Raw genomic sequence first — 7704 nt, 5'->3', positions numbered from 1 at the left:
CCCATCCATTGCAACTAAGACCCAGCACAGCCAAATAAAAGAAAAAAATTTTAAGTGTCTTGTTTAATTTCCACACTTCATTTTCCACAATTCATGTGTGAATTTCCCACATTTATTTCTGTTACTGATCTCTAATTTCACTCAACTGTGGTCGGAGAACATATGACATATGATTTCAATCCTTTTAAACATATTGAGGTCAGCTTTATAGCCTCCCATATGGTCTTTCCTGGATCCCTGCATGCTTTAGTGCCACTAAAACCATTACCATACTGACCTCATATCCCACTACTTTCTGCTCATTCACTCGCTTCCAAACTGCCTTCAGCATCACTGTTTCTCAAAGAACTCAGACACATATGTATCTCAAAGCCTTTGCATTTGTGCTCCCCTCTGCCTGAAATGCCCGTCTTCCTAATCTTTCCTAGCTCATTGCTTCACTGCTTTGAGCTTTGCTCAAAATTCACCTTTCCAGCAAGTCTTTCATGGCCACTCCATTTAAATCAGGTTTGTTCCTCCTAACTGAATTCTAGATGTATACTAGAAGCTTTCATTTTTTTTTTCTAATTGTATATTTTATTGGTTTTTGAAGACAAATCGTCAACCTGTATTGTAATCAGTTAACCTATTTTACACTCATTTCAGAATTGCTAGTGCTTATTACAAAACTCTAGACCATGAGGTTAATAACGGCCCCCTGGAGTTGCACAGGGCAGAACTGATTAAGATTTCATTCAGCTTTGAGTATTAGAAGAACTGATTAACAGTGGCTTAAACAACTGAGTCTCGAAAATCCAACCAAAGCAGTGCTCAGATGGAAATGTGTAACTCTAATGCGTGTATTTTAAAAGAATACTTCTTGGCGAAGTTGAAGAGAAACTGGATCTCTCATACATTGCTGGTGGCAATGTAAACTGGTACTCTGGAAAACAGTTTGGCAGTTCCTTATAAAACCAAATGTGCACTTACCATAAAGCTTAGCAATCACATCCTTGGGCATTTTCCCCAGAGAAACGAAAGCTTATGTCCAGACAAATATCTTAATGGAAACATTCATTACAGCTCTATTTGTAAGAGTCAAAAACTGGGACTAACTCAAAAGTTCTTCAGAAAGTGAATGGTTAAACAAAGTGATACATCCATACAGTGGACTCGCCCTCAGTAATAAAAGAATGAATGTTGACAAATGTAACAACGTGGGTGGATCTCAAGGGCATTACGTTTAATGCACAAATCTAATTTCAAAAGATCATACATTAGAGGATCCCATTTATATAGCATTCTCAATTGACAAAACTATGGAAAAGGAGGACAGATTGATGGTTGCTAAGAAGCAGGGATGGGGGTAAGAGAGGGTGAGTGGGAATATAGCTGGGCAGTGGGAGCGAGTTGTTCTGTGGTGGTAGACCAGTTCTGTGTCTTTATCGTAGCATGGTCACCTAAGTCTACCCATGGGACTGAACTGCACAGAATTCCCTCCTCTCACATATACAAATGAGCACATTTGAAGCTCATTGAAAACCAAATGAGGTTTGTGGTCATTCAACGATGTACCAATATCAGTTTCCCGGTTTTGATATTGCACTTTAGTTCTATAAGACGTAATCATAGGTCGAAGCTGACCAAAGGGATCAAGGAACTCTATGTACTAGTTTTACAACTCCTTGTAAGTCTTGTACTATTATTCCTTTTGGAAAATATAAATATATTTACTTATTTGGCTGTGTCGGGTCTTAGTTGTGGTGCGTGGAATTATCAATCTTCGTGTCAGCACGTGAGATCTTTAGTTGCAACATGAGGATCTAGTTCCTTGACCAGGGATCAAACCCCGCTGTCTTCACTGGGGGCACAGAGTCGTAGCCACCGGATCACCAGAGAAGTCCCTTGTATTATTATTTCAAAGTAAAAAGTTAAAAAAATTTTTAAAGACTATCTGAAAATCAACACTCTATGCTACCATCTCAAGGAGCTAGAAGAAGAACAGCAAAGTAAAACCCAAAGAAAGTAGAAGGAAGGAATGATAAAGAGCAGATAACAATGAAGTAATGCAAACAAGCTAATTATAGAAAGTTCATAATTACTCTGGTGGTGTAAAGCCTCATTCTTCAAGGTGTTTTTGGTAATTCTAGGTCTTTTGCATGTTTTTATAAAATTCAGAGTTAGCTTGTCAAATTCTGTGAAGAAATCTTGCTGTGATTTTGATAGGGATGTGTTGAATCTATAGACCAATTTTAAGAGAATTATAATATTGAGAAATTGACATTACAATTGACATTGTAATGATAATGTAATTACAATTTTGTCATTACAATTGACAAAATTGACATTACAATATTGAGTCTAACTGTGAATTTGGTATATCCTTTCCTTTATTTGGATTTTCTTAATTTCTTTCAACTGTATTTTGTAGTTTTTAGTGTAGAGGTCTTATGTTTCTTGTCTGATTTATTCCCAGGTATTTGATGGGTTTTGTCATAAGTGATTTTATTTTAAATTTCATTTTCTGCTTGTGTTACCAGTACCTAGGAGTTAATACAACTTCTCAAGGGTGTCAAGATCCAGCCTTCTGTTTTCTTTGACTCCATCATCTTTAGGATCTCAGGGTTGAAAGATGACCTCTTCATCTCTTGGTCTGGAATATACTTTCCTGGGTGGAAGAAGGAAGTGACAATGTGGAAGGGTGAGCACCTAGATTGGTAGAGAAAACTCTTCCAAGAAATCTCTACCGAGACGTTAGGCATGAGAATGCTATCTGGCTACTTTCCGGAGGTGAAAATGGTATTTTTAAACCAGGTTCATTGCTAACCCCCCAAAAATCAGAATTTTATTGTTATATCATGAAGGGAGGGCTTCCTTGGTTACTCAGTGGTTAAAAAACAACAGCAAAAAATCTGCCTGCTGGTGTGGTAGACATGGATTCAATCCCTGATCCAGGAAGATCCCACTTGCCGTGGAGCAACTAAGCCCTTGCACCAAAACTACTGAGCCTGTGCTCTCAAGCCCATGAGCTGCAACTACCAAAGGCCCACACCCTAGAGCCTGTGCTCTGCAACAAGAGAAGCCACCACCATGAGAAGTCTGTGCACCACAGCTAGAGAGTAGCCGCTGCTCAAGGCAACTAGAGAAAGCCCACACGCAGCAATGAAGATGCAGTATAGCCAAAAAATGAATAAATAAAACATTTAAAGGAGAAAAAATCATAAGGGGAGAATAGATATTAGGTAGTCAACTGGCACTGACAACCATATATTTAGCATCTTCATGCTAAATCACTGGGTATTCTTACCAGCCTCTCAATATGGCTAATGGACAGTCTTTTTTATTGTTGTTGTTTTTTAAATTTTTATTGGCTTATAGTTGCTTTACAGTGTGTGTGAGTTTCTGCCGAACAGCAAAGGGTGTCAGTTATCTGTATACATATATTCACACTTTTTTAGATTTCCTTCTAAGGGAAATTAGGGACAGTTTAACTCAGTGTTTTGTGTTATTTGGTGTATGTAAATATTACTCCATGCTGGCCTGTAATTTTACTCCTTCTGAACTAGCCCCCTAAACCCCAAACTCCTTAAAGGATATCAGCAAAGCATTTTTAAAGAACAGGTGAGGGAGGGATGTCCCAGAGTCTGTGATCAGCTCATACACAATTCTCTGATTGGGTGATGGTGGGATGATGTTACTGGGTGAGGTCACAGGGTTGAACATTATCAGCCCTTAGGCTTCAGGAGGCTATGTGTTCATGGTCATCAAGAAGTTAATATCTTCCATTTGGTGGGAGTTTCCACCTCTGTAAAACAATTCAGGAAATTGGCATCCGATATTAATACTATTATCTAGCTACTTCAGAAAGGAGCTAAAGCAGAGAATATGGGGGAAGGGTTTGTCTCAAGAAGGCCCCACAGAGTCTTGTTTGGTAACAATTCAACTTCCTAGGAAATTTCTGCAACTTTATCTTCCAACACTTATGTTAAGTTTTAAAATTACCAAAACTTTAATTCCCCAAAGTAATTTATATTCTAATTAAAAAAAAATCATGTTATTGTTTCATAGATGCAATATCTTTTCTTATCTCTTTGAGTATGTTAAGTGCAATTTAAACATTTTTTTCTTTAGCTCTCCGCTTTGTCTCAATTCCCTCCAAAGGAAGGAAAATATCCTACTTACATGTCTGATGATCCTGAATTATTTATCTATTTAAAAAATGTTTTTACCTATGGTCACCTTATCTTTGACAAAGGAGGCAAGAATATACAATGGATTAAAGACAATCTCTTTAACAAGTGGTGCTGGGAAATCTGGTCAACCACTTGTAAAACAATGAAACTAGAACATTTTCTAACACCATACACAATAAACTCAAAATGGATTAAAGATCTAAACGTAAGACCAGAAACTATAAAACTCCTAGAGGAGAACATAGGCAAAACACTCTCTGATATACATCACAGCAGGATCCTCTATGACCCACCTCCCAGAATATTGGAAATAAAAGCAAAAATAAACAAATGGGACCTAATTAATCTTAAAAGCTTCTGCACAACAAAGGAAACTATAAGCAAGGTGAAAAGGCAGCCTTCAGAATGGGAGAAAATAATAGCAAATGAAGCAACTGACAAACAACTAATCTTAAAAATATACAAGCAACTCCTACAGCTCAACTCCAGAAAAATAAATGACCCAATCAAAAAATGGGCCAAAGAACTAAATAGACATTTCTCCAAAGAAGACATACAGATGGCTAACAAACACATGAAAAGATGCTCAACATCACTCATTATCAGAGAAATGCAAATCAAAACCACTATGAGGTACCATTTCATGCCAGTCAGAATGGCTGTGATCCAAAAGTCTACAAGCAATAAATGCTGGAGAGGATGAGGAGAAATGGGAACCCTCTTACACTGTTGGTGGGAATGCAAACTAGTACAGCCACTATGGAGAACAGTGTGGAGATTCCTTAAAAAACTGGAAATAGAACTGCCTTATGATCCAGCAGTCCCACTGCTGGGTATACACACTGAGGAAACCAGAAGGGAAAGAGACACGTGTACCCCAATGTTCATCGCAGCACTGTTTATAATAGCCAAGACATGGAAGCAACCTAGATGTCCATCAGCAGATGAATGGATAAGAAAGCTGAGGTACATATACACAATGGAGTATTACTCAGCCATTAAAAAGAATACATTTGAATCAGTTCTAATGAGGTGGATGAAACTGGAGCCTATTATACAGAGTGAAGTAAGCCAGAAAGAAAAACACCAATACAGTATACTAATGCATATATATGGAATTTAGAAAGGTGGTAACGATAACCCTGTATGCGAGACAGCAAAAGAGACACAGATGTATAGAACAGTCTTTTGGACTCTGTGGGAGAGGGAGAGGGTGGGATGATTTGGGAGAATGGCATTGAAACATATATAATATCATGTATGAAACGAGTCGCCAGCCCAGGTTCAATGCACAATACTGGATGCTTGGGGCTGGTGCACTGGGATGACCCAGAGGGATGGTATGGGGAGGGAGGAGGGAGGAGGGTTCAGGATGGGGAACACAGGTATACCTGTGGCAGATTCATGTTGATATATGGCAAAACCAATACAATATTGTAAAGTTAAATAGTAAAATAAAATTTATAAAAATAAATAAAATAAAAAATGTTTTTAAAATTAATTTTAAAATTTTTGGCTGGGCTGGATCTTCATTGATGTGCACAGACTTTCTCTAATTTTGGCGAGTGGGGGCTACTGTTGGTTGACCTGCCCAGGCTTCTTCATCGCGGTGGCTTCTCTTATTGCAGAGCGCTAGGAACACAGGCTTTAGTTGTGATTCAGGCTCAGCAGTTGTGGTGCATGGACTCAGCTGCTCTGTGGCATGTGGAATCCTCCTGGACCAGGGATAACCTGGATCCCTTGCATTGGCAGACAAATTCTTATTCACTGTACCACCAGGGAGATCCCTGAGCTATTTACCTTTAACAGTAAGGTATTAAAGAGTTGTGAATGTGAGGTGTGACTTGTCAACTCAGAGGGCTTCCATGTTGGGTAGGAATCTACCAGCCCTTTGTGTCAGACTCCCCAAGGTCACTGCATGCAGAGCTTTTTCAGAGCCCTTCTTCTCTAAAAAAGCATGCTAATTTCCTGCTGATGGTCCCCTGTACCAGTCTGGGACCAAAAGTGGGTTAGGTTAGGGATGATTTCACAGTTTTTAGGTGGCTATCTCTTATGTGGTTCCCTACTTCTCAGAAGAGTTCCTCTTGCCTGCCCTGTACTGGGCCTTGTTTCTCTGAATTTGGAATCTCTCTTGTTTAATGTCTTTGTCAAATATACTTCATGCTGAAAGTTGGAGCTAGAAGCATCTTTGCTTTGACTGTGAGTGATAAGTGAGGGTACCTAAGGATCTAAATACACAGTTTTCATCCAGGCTCTCTATTTTAAGCCCCATGTGAAAGTCACTCAGGCGTGTCCAACTCTTTGTGAGCCCATGGAATAGACCATGGAATCTTCCAGACCAGAAGAATGAAGTAGGTCAACGTTCCCTTCTCCAGAGGATCTTCCCAACAGAGGGACTGAACCCAGGTCTACCACATTGCAGGTGGATTCTTTACCACCTGAGCTACCAGGGAAGTCCTTACGCCCCATGCTTTACCCCATCTTTTGTTATGTCTGATGCCCCTCAATCCTAACTCTATTAGTTTGCTAGGGCTGGTACAACAAATTACCCCAGGCTGGAGGGCTTGAACAACAGACATTTATTTTCTCACATTTTTGGAGGCTGGAAGTCCAGGATCAAGGTGTTGGTGGGGTTGGTTTCTTCTGAGGTCTCTCTCCTTGGCTTATAGGTGGCTGTCTTCTCCCTGTGCCTTCACATGATCTTCCCTTCATGTGTCTGTGTCCTAATCGCTTCTTACAAGGATATCAGCTGTATTGGACTAGGGCTTACCCTAAAGATCTTGTTCGAACTTAATTACCTCTTTAAAGAGCCTATCTCTAAGTATGGTCACATTCTGAAGTCCTGGGGTTAGGACTTAGGAAGTGAGGAGAGGGGCAATTCAACCCATAACACTGAGCTTGTAGAACTGTAGAATCTCTAAGATTTGGCAGTTTCGTTTGCTTATTGTTTTCTTCCTCTCTTTAATGCATGTGTGCTCAGTCGTGTCTGACTCTTTGTGACCCCATGGACTGTAATCCGCCAGGCTCTTCTGTTCATGGGATTTTCCAGGCAAGAATACTGGAGAGGGTTGCCATTTCCTCCTCCAGGGGATCTTCCTAACCCAGGGATTGAACCCAGGTCTCTTACATCTGCAGGCAGATTCTTTACCACCTGAGCTACCAGGGAAGCCCAGAGGTGTGTGTGCGTGAAGTTGCTTCAGTTGTATCTGACTCTTTGTGACCCTATGGACTATAGTCCACTAGGCTCCTCTGTTCATGGGATTCTCCAGGCAAGAACACTGGAGTGGGTTGCCATGCCCTTCTCCAGGGGATCTTCCAGACCTAGGGACTGAACCTACAGCTCTCCTGTGTCTCCCATCTCCTGCACTGGCAGGCGCGTTCTTTACCACTTGGAGAAGGAAATGGCAACCCACTCCAGTACTCTTGCCTGGAAAATCCCACGGATGGAGGAACCTGGTAGGCTATACAGTCCATGGGGTCACAAAGAGTCGGACTCGACTCAGCGACTTCACTTTCACTTCTTTACCACTAG

The sequence above is a fragment of the Bison bison genome, unplaced genomic scaffold (assembly GCF_000754665.1).
Source record: "Bison bison bison isolate TAMUID 2011002044 unplaced genomic scaffold, Bison_UMD1.0 scf7180017864072, whole genome shotgun sequence".
Taxonomy (NCBI): domain Eukaryota; kingdom Metazoa; phylum Chordata; class Mammalia; order Artiodactyla; family Bovidae; genus Bison; species Bison bison.
The sequence above is the reverse complement of the archived record's forward strand: the minus strand, read 5'-3'. Positions refer to the sequence as shown.